The 15,210-nt window shown below is 38.8% G+C and overlaps 1 protein-coding gene across 1 annotated transcript in view; it reads left to right on the plus strand.

The window, feature by feature from the left end:
• Positions 1–15,210, plus strand: part of gig (TSC complex subunit tuberin) — a 686,003-nt gene that overhangs the window by 519,600 nt on the left and 151,193 nt on the right. The window lies entirely within an intron of this gene.

Here is a 15,210-nt window from a genome sequence, read left to right on the forward strand (position 1 = left end):
AGCAGCAGGAGGTGGGGGAGTGGAATGAGGAGGGACAGCAGCAGATGACAAGTGATGCATAGATGAAGTGAGGCTGTGTGTTGTTATTGTTTGTGACCTACTTACTGTAATGAAAATGTTGCTTTTACTGTAGTGTTTTTATGACCTACTAATGTATTAATAATGTTAAGGAACTTTCACAATGCCGTGAATGAAGCAGAATTGAAGGAAAATCCACGTAAAATACAAAAACAATATGTATTTGGGGAGAAGTAAACAACGCTTTGGCCCAACTAGGGCTCAAACATTGTTTATTTCTCCCCAAATATACTGTTTTTGTTATTTATGTGGATCTTCTTTCAAATTAATATTGTTGCTTTTAAGTTTAGGGTAGCATAACTCCCCAAATGGGTTGACTTTCCCAGAGTCCAGGAACGTAACCCCCGATATAACCATTGTTTCTTATGGGAAAATTGTTTAAATAACACGTTTTTAACTAACGCAACCTCTCCAGGAACCTAACCCTCGCGTTATTTGAGAGGTTACTGTTTATATATATATATATATATATATATATATATATATATATATTATACATAGTCTTTCCTCATACTTTGAGGGAGGTATGTTTTGTCAGAACCGCGTGAATTGTGAAACGTCCAAGCATGAGGTTGATTGTTTATGTAAAAAATTAAAATTGTTCCGGAGGGACAGCTGGGTTACCTACCTAACCTTTCAAAAAAAAATCCTCAGACACAAGAAATACCTAACAAAATGAACAGAAAAATGTTTTTAGGTTACATTGTAATTAGGGTCAAACTGGATGATGATAACAGTTAAAAATAAAAAATTTATGGACGAGTACACAATTTATTGAAAAATTTACAAAAAAAGAAAATCAAATGCAGGGGTTAGGTGAGGATGTTCTTGTAGGGCATGTGAAGTTCTATACAGGGTGGATGGGGGATAGTGACTAGGTGTGTTCTTATCTAATTGTTCTTACCTAATTGTATCTTTACAGGAATGAGTCAAGCTCGTACTGTCCTGTGTCTTAAACCATATTTATCGTGCATATCCTTAAATTTGTGAATTGTTTTGGCACACACTATTTCATTCGGTAGTGCATTCCATTGATCAATTGCTCTGTTTGGGAAACTGAATTTCCTTACGTCTTTATCACCTCTCTTCTTATGCAGTTTTTTGCAGTGTCCTCTTGCTGATGCTTCTCCATATGTTAAGTAATCATTTATGTCTATTTTCTCCTTTCCTGATATGCACTTATATAGCATTATCATGTCACCTCTTTTCCTTCTCTCCTGTAGTGTTGGTAGATTCGGTTTATTTAGACTTTCTTTGTAGCTTAGGTCCCCTAAGCATGGTATCCATCTTGTAGCGGCCCTTTGAACTTTTTCAGTCTTGTCTATGTGCGTTTTGAGATGAGGACTCCAGACTATTGATGCATATTCCAGGGTTGGTCTAATGAATGATGTTATTATCCTTCTTAGCATGTCTTCATTTATGTATGTGAATGCTATTCTCATATTTGCAAGCAGTGTATACATGTTCCGTACCTTCTCGCTGATGTGGTCAGCCGGAGATAGTCTGTTATTGATAATCACACCTAGGTCTTTCTCTCTTTCTGATGTGTATAGGGTTTTATTTCCTAACTTATAATCCCAATCAGGTCTTTTTCCACTTTTACCAAACTTGATTACATGACACTTGTCCACATTGAATTCCATTTGCCATGTACTACTCCATTCATGAAGTTTATTTAATTCTTCTTGTAACTCCCTACAAGAGTCTGTGCTAGTAATTCTCCTTTGTATTTTTGCATCATCTGCAAACATATTCAGATAGCTCTCATTTCCAGTGTTACTGTTTATATCATTTATGTACACTAAAAACATGATTGGTGCCAGCACCGAACCCTGTGGTACTCCACTAGTCACTTCTTTCCATGATGAGTAGTTTCCTCTTAGTACTGTCCTCATTTCTCTTTTTATGAGAAAGTCTTGCATCCAACAAAACAGTTTACCTCGAATTCCTCCTTGATGGTACAGCTTCCATAAAAGTCTTTGGTGTGGTACTGTGTCAAAAGCTTTCTTGAAATCTAAATAGATACTGTCCACCCATCCTTCCCTTTCCTGTATTGTGTTTGTTATTCTGTCATAGTAGCTCAACAAATTAGTAACACATGATTTTCCTTTTCTGAAACCAAACTGTCTTTCTGTTATCATACTGTGTTCTTCTAGATGATTTACCCAAGCTTTTCTTATAAGTTTTTCTAATACCTTGCATACAACACTGGTCAGTGATACTGGTCGGTAGTTGAGAGGATTTTGTCTATTTCCTTTCTTGAATAAGGGGACTATATTTGCTTTTTTCCAAATATCAGGTAGTTTCCCTTGACTCAAGGATTTCTTGAAAATTAAAAATAATGGTTTACTTAACTCCTTTGCACATTCTTGTAACACCCAACATGAAATTTCATCAGGACCACTTGCTTTTCCTCTGTCTAATCTACTTAACTCCTCCTGTATTACTTTTTCTGCTATTTGTATATCTAGTAGTATGTGTGGACATGCGTGTTCCACATAGTCCCTCTCAAAATTTTTTTCTTCTGTAAAAACTCATTGGAAATTCTTATTTAGTGCTTCACAAATATCTTTCTCTTGTGTATAAGTGATTCCCTCGTCCGTAATGGATTGTATTATATCTTTTACTTTGGTTTTGCTTCTGATATAGCTGTAAAACAGCTTTGGTTGATCACTACTTTTATTTATTATATCCTCCTCAAACTGTTTTTGGGCTTCCCTCCTTATTCTTGTATAGTCGTTTCTTGCCTGTTTGTAATTATTATGCGCCCTTCCACTATTGTGTCTTCTGTATCTATGCCACAACAAATCTCTTCTTTCTTTTGATTTTTTACATTCTGTATTGAACCATTTCTTTATTTTCTTATCTGCTTCTTTGTGCTGTGGGGATGTACTTCTGCACTCCTATTTCATAAAATTCACAAAATTTTTTATATACAGCATTTAAATCTTGTCCTCTAAGCTCATTTTCCCAGTCAACTTCTAAGAAATACTTCTTTAGGTCTTGATAATTTCCCTTTTTATAGTTTAGGCTCTTTTTGTAACTGTCATTGCTGTTTACTATGTCATATGCTATCCTGAAGTTATAATTTAGTACTGCATGATCGCTTTTGCCGAGTGGAGGGTGATATATTAAACTGTCAATGTTAATTTCTTGCCTAGTAAATATTAGATCTAGCACTGAAGGTACATCAAGTCCTCTTTTTCTAGTGGTTTCCCTCACATGTTGCATTAAGAAAAACTCTTGTACGAGATCCAGGAGCTTTTGGTCCCAACAGCTTTCTTGGCTATTTATATCTAGAGTATTCCAATTTATATTTGTATTGAAGTCCCCAGTTAGTATAATTCTTTCCGATTTCTCTTCCATTTTATGTAGCAAGGATCTTATACTCTGAATTGTACTCTCTGCCAGGTCCTCATATTCGTCTCTTTCCCATGTGTTTGATCTGGGTGGCATGTACAAATTGGCTACAATTACTTTGCCTTCAGATGTGTCGATCTCTACTGCAATCAGTTCTACTTGTGATGGTATATCTAGGTTTATTTCCTTGACTTTTAGATTTTTCTTAGTTAATATTATAATTCCTCCTCCTTTTTTTAAATTTCTGTCTCTTCTCCATATATTGTATTCCTCTAAGTTTAGTATGTCATTGGATATCCTTGGTGTTAATTTTGTCTCAGTTAGGCATATTATTTGTGGTTCATTTTCTCTGACATAATCATTCATCTCTAGTAATTTAGATACCATTCCATCCACATTTGAGTACATCAACTTTATCGTCTTGTTTATATACTTGTCATGACATGGTTCTACTAACTTCCTCCTTTCTCTTCCATCCTGTTTGTGTACCACTTTCGTACCTGCAATCCTATTACTTTGTAAAAAAAATTTCTTCTTCTCCTCTTCTGATCTTCCCTCATTTTTTGTTTTTGCTTCCTCCCTTTTCTCTTTCAGTAATTCCAGTTCCTCTTGTGTTAGGCATCTTTTTATCCATACATTTTTGAACTCCTCTTTTTCCATAAGATTCTTTGCATTTTTTAGTAACTCTTCCACAGTGTTTACACTCTGGAAAGTCGCCTTTAGAGGTCTTGTCTTGCTTTTCTCGTATTTCCCTAATCTTTTGTGTTCCTCTATGTCTTTACTACAGATTTCCTCTGATACTTCTTTCAGTAAGCTCATTACATTTGCCATCTCCTTTTTGTCTCTAGTGATCTTGTTTTTAATTTCTTCCTCATCTATACCAGTGATTACTATTGATTTTTTTATTTCTACTGAATCTCTGACTAACTTTGGATTGTTTTGGATTATTCTTTTCACTTCCTTTTTAATGCTTTTTTCCCCCACCCTTGTTTCTAAGTCCTTCTTTACTTTCACCATTTCAGCATACGTGGTTTCTACATCATTTTTGTAGCTTTGCACAGCTTCATTCACCTGTGTTATCTTCTCCTCAATATCACTGCTCTGGTCCATAAGACCGCTTGCTTGTCTAATTATCTCTGTGTCATTTTTTAACTCTTTCATAACACTCTCGTGATTGACTACTGTACTTCCCATTTCACTCACTTTCTTCCTAAGCGTACTCAATTCCACTGTTAGTTCACTGATGGTTGTGTCTTTCTTATTGGCCTCCCTTCCTAGTTTTTCTATCTCTTCCTTTTGCAAGTGCATTTCCTTCTTTATTTCATCCATTTCATTTTTGAAAGCCATTTCTAGTTTGTGTACACGTTCAACCAGTCTATTTTGAGTCTGCACTTCAACCAGTTCCTGGTAGAAATCATCATTTTGCTTTTTACTTTTATCCCTTTTCTTTTCCAAATTTGTTTTACTGAAGTATGTATCCATTTTGTAATACTAAATGAACAGAGTATGTACTTACAGAATATGTACACTTTCCCCCTGTTGCTGTAGTATAAACAAACCCAGCTGACTCAACGCATCGTGGTTCTTTGTTCTGTTTGAACCAGTCTTATTTAAACTTATTATTTCTTTTCCTTTTAATAATGAAAAATCATTTAGTCTAACCTGGTACAGAGCTTGACTCATTCAAAGATACTTATTTAGGTAATGCCTCTGGCCGTGTTGGTTGGTATGAAGCGCCGGTAACGGACGTCTACCTTTACACACATGCATGTGTGTGTGTGTGTATTTACCTATTTGTAGTATACAGGAATTGAGCAATGCTCGTGTTGTCCTGTCTCCATATCCACATTTATCAAGTCTACCTTTACACACATGAATGTTTTTCTCATGCACCACCTCTTTGTCTAAGTCGTTCCGGGTATTTACCTAATATACCTAATTGTGATATACACGGAATGTACTATGATCGTGGGTTTCTGTCGCTGTTTCTCAATAAGTCAAATTTAGCTTTAAACTCGTTTAAGTTTTTAGATTGGACGATCTCTTTGTCCAGGCTATTCCATAAGTCTATACTTCTGTAAGGAAAGCTATATTTCTTGATATCCTTTAAGCAGCTTGACGTTTTCAATTTCATTCCGTGTCCTCTTGTTGCTCTCTTATCCCATACAAACAGATCTTCTTTGTCAATTTTATCTACTCCCACCATGGTCCTGAACACTGCAATCATGTCTCCCCTCTTTCTCCTTTCCTCTAAGGAAGGCAAATCCAGTTTTTCCAGCCTCTCTCTGTATGACAGGTCTGTCAGACTGGGGACCATCTTGGTTGCTGTTCTTTGTATTCTCTCAATCTTGTTTATATCTTTTTTTGTGTGTGGGGACCACACTACCGCTGCATATTCTAACCTGGGGCAGGTCATGGCCACTATCAATTTTTTCATCATCTCCTCATCCATATAATGAAATGCTACTCTTATGTTAGTCAAGAGTTTATAAGTCTCTCCAACTATCTTGTTAATGTGCTTTTCTGGTGAGAAACTATCTTGGACCAGCACTCCCAAATCTTTCTCTTCTCTCCTTTTTGTGATTAATTCATTACCCAACAAATAATTCGGTGATGGCCTCCTGGTACTTTTACCAATTTCTAATATTTTACATTTCTTTACATTAAATTTCATTTCCCACGTCCGGCTCCAATCGTGTATTGTATCCAAATCCTCCTGCAGTATTTTACAATCCTCCTCAACCTCTACCTTCCTCAAGATCTTTACATCATCAGCAAACAGACTTGCATAACTGTTCACTCCATCTACCATATCATTTACGTAAATCAGGAACATTACTGGCTCCAACACCGAGCCTTAAGGGACTCCACTTGTTACTTCCCTCCATCCAGACATCCTATCCTTTATTACTGTCCTCATTTGTCTGTCTCTCAAAAAGTCTCTCATCCATTCCAGAAGTTTCCCCTTCAGTCCTCCTATATATTCTAGTTTCCACATTAGTCTCTTATGAGGTACCTTGTCAAAGGCCTTCTCTAAGTACTCAAAATCCACCCAACCATCTCTCTCCTGTACCACGTCAATCGCTCTTGAGTAAAAGCTTAACAAGTTAGAAACACATGACCTTCCACTTCTGAATCCAAACTGACATTCAGCCAAAATATTCATCTCTTCCAGATATTTTATCCATCTATCTTTCAGAATTCTTTCGCACAATTTTGCGACCATGCTGGTTAGAGACACTGGTATGTAATTCAGGGGTTCTTCCTTGTTTCCTCCTTTATAAATTGGTACCACATTTGCCCTTTTCCACTCTTGTGGCACTTTCCCCCCTTCCAGAGAACACACAATTAAACTGTGAATCTTATCCACCAGTTGTTCTCTGTATTCCTTCAGTACTGAATTAGAGATTCCATCTGGTCCTGGGGCTTTCCATACATCTTTAGTTTCTAGTAATTTATACACTTCCTGTACCTCCACTTTTGTATCTTTTATCACCGGAACAAGTCTAGTCATTCCCTCCCTTTCCACAAACTCCTTTTCATTAGTGAAAACTGACTAGAAATGATTGTTCATTATTTCTGCTTGCATTGCCGCATCCTTAAAGACCTCTCCTTCTACTTTCAGTTTGGTGATTCCTTCCTTTTGTTTCAGTTTGCCATTAACAAATCTATAAAACAGTTTTGGTTCATCCTTGCAATTGTCTATTATACCTTTTTCAAAATTCCTTTCTTCTTCTCTACGTATTCTTGTGTATTCATTTCTTGTTCTTTTATATTCTTCCTTTGTTCTGTTGTTACCTCTCTTTCTCCAATTGTTCCACGCCTTATCTCTCTCTTTTTTTGCTGTTATACATCTTCTATTAAACCACTCCTTTTTCCTGTTTTCTTTCCCTCTTACTCTTGGTACAAATTTTTCCACTCCCAAATTATAGAGGTCTAGAAGGGTATCCCACTTCTTCTGTATCTCTCTTGTTTCTCTGAATTTTCTCCAATTTCCATTTTCAAAAAAGTTTCTCAATCCTGTAAAATCTGCTTTCCCAAAGTTGGATCTTCCCTGTCAATGAAGCTCGTCTCTTGGCCCGACGTTCCCTATTAACATCTGGAACTCAATGACCACATGATCACTTTTTCTTAAAGGACAGAGATATTTCAATGATTCTATTACATCGGGTTCTTTGGTAAACAGTAAATCTAACCTTGCTGGTGTGTCCTCACCTCAAAACTGTGTCTCTTCTTTGACCCATTGAGTCATCACATTATTCATTATTATATTTAATAACATAGTGCCCCACGAATCCTCACCGCCTCCCGAGTACCATTCCTCCTAGTTCACCTCTTTACAGTTAAATTCACCCACCAAAATTATATTATTGCTTTTCTCAATTATTTTTTGTAAATAGCTAGCCTTATCTGACAACATCTCATGGTATTCGTCATCCTTCCATGCCCTCGTCTTTGGGGGAACATACACTACCGCCATATCTCTCTTAACATTCTCTCCGGTTTCTAATTTCATATATATCACTTCTGCCCTGCCTTCTCCCATTTCCACAGTATCAACATTTATGTTGTTCTTCACTGCTATCATCACTCCTCCTCCCGTTTTTTCTTTTCTGTCTTTTGTCCACAGTTTGTATTTACCATCTCCCAAATGAACATCAGTATCTTCTCTTAATTTGGTCTCTACAAAGCACATGACATCAGGTTCATGTTCTCTCAAGAAATCGTTAATTTCGATCCTTGTCGATATGAAACCATCAACATTAGTATATATCACCTTCAAATTATTTTTGACGTTTTTAATACCCTCTTCTCTCCTACTCTCTGTCCGTACCACTTCCTCAACTTCTGATCTTTCACAGCCATCCCCCATAGTTTCCTTCACTTCTATTTCCTTAAATACCACTTCCTTACTTTCATATCCATTACTCTCCAAAAAAAAGTATTACATTCTTCCTCTGTCCTCTTATCATTTTTTTCCTGTACTTGTTCCTTCAATGATTTTAAAACTTCTCTTTCTTCTTCATTCAAATCTTTTCTTATTATAATATTTTCCATCCCTGCCTTTTTGCTTAATTTCCAGGTCACTTTAAGTATCTCATTTATTACACTTTCTGATGTATATTTGACTCTCATTGGTCTTGTTTCCCCTTTCTTATAAGGCCCTATCCTCTTTACTTCTTCAATTTCTTTTACCCACTTGTCTCCGTCGGGGTCAATCTTGCCTAATATTCCTCTCCCCAGGTTCGTGTCTCTCTCAAGTCTTACGAACCTAACCTTTTCTTCCTCTTCCCTGTTTCTAAATATTACCACACATCTGTTCCTTTCTACAGTTTCTCTCACTATTTTCTCTTTTTTCTTTAGTATTTTCACTACATTTTCTTCCATTTTTTTCTTGTTCATTTCCCTTTCTTGCTGGATGATTTCTCTTAAGCTGACCACTTCTTTCTGTTCTTATTCTACGTGTTCCCACTTTGTGTGTGTGTGTGTGTGTGTGTACCTATTTATATTTACCTATTTGTTGTATACAGGAATTGAGCTAAGCTTGTGTTGTCCTGTCTCCATATCTACATTTATCTAGTCTAGTTTTAAACACATGAATGTTCTTTGCCTGCACCACCTCTTCGTCTAAGTTATTCCAAATACTTATGCTTCTGTTCGGGAAATTTTTAAGATCTTTAAGGCATCTACTTTTCCTCAACATGAAGTCATGACCTCTTGTTCTTCCATCATCCAACACAAATAGATCCTCTCTATCCACCCTTTCCAATTCTCTTTCATTTCTAAATATCATGATCAAGTCACCTCTTTCCCTTCTCACGCACAGTGTTGGTTACTTCAGTTTTACCAATCTCTCCTCGTAGGTGAGTTCCCTTAAGCATGGTGTCATCTTCGTTGCCATTCTTTGAGCCCTTTCTAGTTTATTAATATGCTTCTTCAAATGAGGTGATCATACCACAGTTGCATACTCCAGTCTTGGTCTTATCATGGTCACTATCAACTCCCTCAGCATTTCCTCATCCATATAGTTTAAAGCCACTCTCATGTTGGTCAGTAATCCATAAGTTTTTCCAACGATATTTTTTATATGTGTTTCTGGTGACAGGTCATCCTGAATAATCACTCCCAAGTCTTTCTCATCTTTTCTTTTACAAATTATCTCACTCCCCATTTTATATGTCCAAAGCGGGCTTTTTCCACTCATTCCCATTTCTAATACATGACACTTCTTGGCATTAAAATCCATTTTCCAAGTCTGGCTCCATCCGTGGAGTTTATCCAAGTCCTCTCTCAGTTTTTTACAACCATCAGTACCTTTTAATATGTTTCATGATTTTAGCATCATCTGCAAACATACTCATGTAACTATTTAAACCCTCAGGTAAATCATTTACAGATATCAGAAACATTATTGAGGCTAAGACAGAGCCCTGGAGTACTCTACTAGTCACGTTTCTCCACTGTGAAACCTTGTCTCTTATAACTGTTCTCATCTGCCTTGCTATTAATCATCCATCCACTTTAATACTTTCCCATGCACCCCTCCAAAGGTCTTCAACTTCCACAGCAGTCTCCTGTAAGGCACCCTGTCAAATGCTTTTTAAGATCAAGATAGACACAATCTGCCCATCCCTCTCTCTCCTGTATGACATCTATTACCCTACCATAGAAACTTAATAGGTTAGTAATACATGATCTTCCTTTCCTAAAGCCAGATTTCTTGGTGTTATCGCTTCATTTTCTTGTAAATACTTTATTCATCTTTTTCTAATAATTTTCTCACAGATTTTACAAACAATACTAGTAAGTGATACAGGTCTGTAATTGAGTGGATCTTCTCTATCTCTTCCCTTGAAGATTGGCACAATACTTGCTATTTTTCAATCTTTAGGTAACTGTCCATTTTCCAGCAGTCTTGATGATGACATAAACAGGCCACACTGACTGGTCAGCACATTCCTTCAGGATTCATCCAGCCACTACAACTGGTCCCTTCGCTTTTCTAACATCCAAATCCCTCATCAGCTGCAGCACCTCATTCACGTCAGCTGTAATTTCTGCCATTTTTGTCATCCTGGGTTCTATTTCAGGTTCCCTAAATTCCTCTTCCAGCACAAAGACTGACTGCAGTTTGTTATTCATTATTTCACACAATTATTCTTCATTTTCATAAGTCTCCTCTCCATCCCTCAGTTGTATTATACTGTCCTTAACTTTCACTTTACCATTTACAAACCTATAAAATAATTGTGGCCTTTACATTTTGTTACAATATATTTTTCATATTTCCTTTCTTCTTCTCTCCACACCTGTACATATTTATTTCTTGCCTGCTTGTACTCCTCCCAAACCTTTTCACTATACCTTCTTCTCACTTTATTCCATTCTCGTTTTCTTGCCTCATATGCCATTCTACATCTGTTGTTAAACCATTCTTCTTCCATTCCATAGCTGCGGAAACTTTTGGAACATTTTTACTAACTCCTGTTTTATACACTTCTTTCAGAAACTCATATTTCTCATCAGCATTTGTGATTGTATTCATTTTACTCCAGTCAACAATTTGGAAAAAGTTCCTCAGGAAGCAGAGTCTGCCTTCCCATAATTGTATCTATTTTCAACATGTTTTTCATCTCTTTCTCCTTCCTTCACTCCTGAATAATCACTCCCAAGTCTTCCGCATCTTTTCTTTTACAAATTTTCTAACTGCCCATTTTAGATGTCGAGTGCGGTCGTTTTTCACTCATTCCCATTTCTAATATGTGTGTGCGTGTGTGTGTGTGTGTGAAGGGCATGTGAATTTCTGTACAGGGTGGATGGCACTAGTGACTAGGTGACATGGGCCTTTCTGGGGAAGACCCATTACCATCACCTAGGTCGAATCCTTCGAACTCGAACCCTGGTACCAGTTCATCTGCCTCTTCTCTGTCCATTTCTCCTTCCTCCTCATCCCCAGTACCAGACACATCCAAGGCTTTAATAATATCTGCTATATTTGGTCTCTCCTGGAAATATCTTGTTATTTTTGTTTGTTTCTGCTCCCTAATGCTCTTATCGTACACTTCCAACAGTTTAGACTTTGTAGCAGTTAAGCTGGACAGGATTGCGGGTACCTCTGGCACAGTCCTGATGTATGCTTCAATGGTGGGGTTTCGGGACAATTTGCCGTCTTCAATTCGCTATCACAACAATAACAAGACATTTTGCCGTCATTAATGAAGACAGCTATGGGCAATGCTAGAATATAATTCAAAGGTAACTACAGCGAGGAAGAAATAAGTTAATTATTGACTAAAGGTGCAACTCCTAATATCCTAAGCCTACGCTATTGAACTTAGACATTGATGGATCCCCCTGAAATATGGTTATTAAAGTATTGATTAATTAATCCATCCATCCTTCATCCAATCCTACATTGCCCCATGAGGAATGAAGGAGCCCAGGGCTAGGCAGTTGGTCCCAATATTTAAGATGAGAGTGACCAGCCTCACTCATCCCTGAGTGGCATTGCATGAGCAATCAACCCCTACCACCCCTTGGATATAAACCTTCACTGGCTCAATCCGATTGGAGCACAATTACCCACTAAACCACCAGACACCAAACTTTGGTTATATGGTTATCACCCAGCTTAGTAAATGGTTTCCTGGTGTACAGAAAACCATTTGGCTTGTCACTCAGTGTAGAGTCACCCACAGGCAGAAGGGAGAGGAAAGAATGAAGGAATGAAAGACAGAAGAGGGAGTGTAAAGTCACCTGTAGGCAGAAGGACAAGGAAAGAATGAAGGAAAGAAAGACAGAAGGATGGAAGAGAGGAAAGGGCACACACCCGACAGCAGCACTACATTGAATGAGTGAATGGTGAGTGCCCCCACCTACCACTAATTGATTGATTAAAAATAAGTATATTTATAGAATGACGGGGAATCATCCAGGGTGTGAATTGTCCTGACAGGGAATCGTCCATGTTTTGATGGTGAATTGACTTCACGGCGAATTGTCCCAGAACCGATGGTGATTACCAGCTCTGTTATGGTAGACAGACAGTGGGATAATTTCTGCATGCTCATCATGCCCTCCCTTCGCTGCTCTGGGTTTTCAGCCTCTTGCTTACTATTGATCTCTTCTGTCATTTCCATTGCAGTTACCTCCTCGTCGTAATTTACCAACAAGTGAGCATCGGTACACGTGGCTGGCGTTTTCTCAGCCGGGGAGTAACGTCGAAGTGTGAAATTTTCGTCCAACTTTGAGGAAAATGGTAACTTTTTGTCACGTTGAAGCGTGAATAGTCGAAGTGCAAAACGTCAAAGTATGAGGAAAGACTGTATGTACAGTACCCTCGCCTCCAGTATGGTATTTTTGTCAGACAGTACTACCGTACTGGACTAAATCCATACTGGACAAACAACAGACCTTATGGGAAAAATGAATAATGTCAGACAAGCCTTGAAAAAGTTCCCCCCAAATTCAGCTTAAGTATATTTTGATATGACTAAGATTTTACCAACCTTTAAGGTGCATGATGATGGGCTTGGGGGGGTAGAGGGAGGAGCTTCTGAGGCTGTAGGAGGTCCTACTGACCTCCTGGAGAGGGCCTTTAGGATCCTGAGGAGGCATCTCTGCCTCAACCTCCCTCATAAATCCCTCATAGTCACACACTGACACATCGTCATGGTTGTCATCAGGGGAAAGTGCAATACTGCAATTTGACTGGCACACGTCACGAGGAAGGCGTACTGGACTGGCACAGCAGTACTAGGGAAAAGTTCCTCAGTGTTGGCCATCTTCCTGCGCGCGTGGGAGTAGTGTACTGGACGCAGCACATCAGCACTAGAGAAGAACTCCTCGGCTTTGGCCCGCTTTGCGTGGCCAATCTGTACTAGCCCAACAGATCCGTACTACAGTAAAAGTTATTATTATTATTTTATTTTATTTTTTTTTTTTGCTGACCGTACTGGACAAGAATAGTATTGGATGAATGTGTACTGGATGCAAGAGTACTGTACAGTACAATACATCCTTCAACTTTGCGAGTTTTAACTTTGCGATTTACCAGTTTTGTGAGGTAGTTTCAAAAGTCATGTACAGTATTTTTTAACATTCATGAACTTTGCGAGTGATCACACATTTTGCGAGGTCGAGTGGTGGGAGAGTAGTCTTCCCACACTACTTTGCCACGCAGAGTAGTGACGTCATGGTTCACTGGGCGTACTGCGCCTCCTAGTTCAGTGGTCTGCCACCCTGCCACATTTGTTTGCACCTGTTCCCAACCAAGGTCACTGACCCTCACAATTTCGTGGTGCTCCTCGCAATATCCCAGCAGTCCAACTTTGCATTAGTGTTATCATGGTGCCAACGGGTAAGAAGAACAACAAAATAAAGTTGCAGACCAAATTGAAAATGATTGAAAGGAAAAAAGCAGGTAAAGGTAACTCTGCTGTTGGTCGGGAGTTTGGTGTTGGTGTATCGACAGTTAGAATGATTTTAAAGAACAGTGAACAAATCAAGCAAGCTGCAAGGAACTATGGAGGTGCTCAATTTGATGGTAGAATGCAGGTGGCCAACAAAGAAATATCTACCGACAGTGATAGTGATGACATAGGCCCCGTGGGGCCACAGTAGCCGTACCCAAGCCTTGCCCCGCCACCAGTCCCGTACACCACACCAGTGTAAATGCAGTTGGGTCAAGGATTGTGTGGGTAAAGTTGAAAGTTGGAATACAAATGTGGGCGATTGTGTGTGTGTATGCACCAACGCAAGATCGTGCTAGAAGAGTGAGAGAAGAGTTCTGGACAAATGTGGAAGTGTGCATGGAAAAGTTTGGAAGGAATGAGAGAGTGTTTTTGATTGGTGATATGAATGGTAAAGTTGGGAATGTGAAGGTGGATGGAATAGTTGGTGAGTGGGGTGTGCCTGCTGAGATAGATAAGAATGGGAGTGCGTTAGTGGACATTTGTGCTGGGAGGGGGTTGGTGATAGCCAATACCCTCTTCAGGCATAAAATGATCCACAGGTATACATGGCGAGTGATGAGAAGGGTGGGTGGTGAACTGAGTGAAAGGAAGGCAATGATTGATTATGTGTGTGTGGATGAAAGGATGCGAAGATGTGTAAAGGATGCAAGAGTGTATAGAGGTTGGGGGAGTGGACTTTCTGACCACTACTTGGTGGTGGCCAGAATTAGAATGCAAGTAAGATGGAGGAATAGAAAAAGGGAAAGACGAGAGGAAGGAGTAGTTGCAAGGAGAGTGGAAAGGTTACAAGAGGATGAGAAAAAGGCAGAGTATAAGAGAGAAGTGGAGGAACGATTGGGCAAATATGAACTGGAGCAGATGGGAGACGTGGAAGGTGTGTGTAAGATATTTACAGAAGAAATATGTGCAGCATGTGATGTGGTGTGTGGAAGGAAGAGAAGACGGAGGGGGGTGCAAGGAACAGTGTGGTAGACTGAAGAGGTGAAACAGGCTGTGGCACAAAAGAAGAAAGCATACAATGAATGGATGAGAAATAGGGGCGTGGAAGAAGTTGAGAGGCGGAAGAGAGAGTTATATGTGGAAAGAAAGAGAGAGGTGAAAAGGTTAGTAAGAGAGAGTAAGAAGAGAGTGGATGAGGAATTTGGAAGGAATTTGAGTGTAAAGTGGAGGGACTGTAAGAAAATGTTCTGGAGAGAGGTGAAAAGAGTAAGACAGGGTGGAAGTGAAGTTAGCAGGGGAGTGAAAGATAAAAATGGTAGATTACTAGTGGAGAAGGGAGAAAAAGTGAGCAGATGGA

This window comes from Coenobita brevimanus, chromosome 22 (genome assembly GCF_032717465.1).
Source record: "Coenobita brevimanus isolate Jiangsu-jjx chromosome 22, ASM3271746v2, whole genome shotgun sequence".
NCBI lineage: Eukaryota > Metazoa > Arthropoda > Malacostraca > Decapoda > Coenobitidae > Coenobita > Coenobita brevimanus.